The following is a 217-nucleotide window of genomic DNA, read 5'->3' as shown; positions in this document are numbered from 1 at the left end:
GTTGGTTCAGTCAGCTGAGGGGTCCAGTCAGCCGAGGGGTCCAGTCCTGGTGGGCTTGCGCACCCGGGGCTTCAGTTGGTGTCCTTTTATCATCCTTGCCCCTCCTTCAGGCGGGCACCCGAACTCGTCAGGTTAATGAACAGTTTGTGAGCACTTTGGGCTTGGGGGTCGTTTGTGGAGTAACTTGTCCTTCCCTGCAGACACTGCCATTGTTTGA

The 217-nt window shown here is 56.7% G+C and overlaps 1 long non-coding RNA gene across 1 annotated transcript in view; it reads left to right on the top strand.

Annotated features, from left to right (window-relative positions):
• Positions 1–23: 23 nt before the first annotated feature.
• Positions 24–217, top strand: part of LOC104838087 — an 11,446-nt gene continuing 11,252 nt past the window's right edge. The window contains exon 1 of the long non-coding RNA XR_775020.1: positions 24–131. This is a non-coding gene — a long non-coding RNA (uncharacterized LOC104838087). The remainder of the gene's footprint in view (positions 132–217) is intronic.

Source organism: Haliaeetus leucocephalus, unplaced genomic scaffold, assembly GCF_000737465.1.
Source record: "Haliaeetus leucocephalus isolate CR32 unplaced genomic scaffold, Haliaeetus_leucocephalus-4.0 Scaffold566, whole genome shotgun sequence".
Taxonomy (NCBI): domain Eukaryota; kingdom Metazoa; phylum Chordata; class Aves; order Accipitriformes; family Accipitridae; genus Haliaeetus; species Haliaeetus leucocephalus.
Note: the sequence above shows the minus strand (reverse complement) of the source record. Positions and strands in the feature narration are given on the sequence as shown.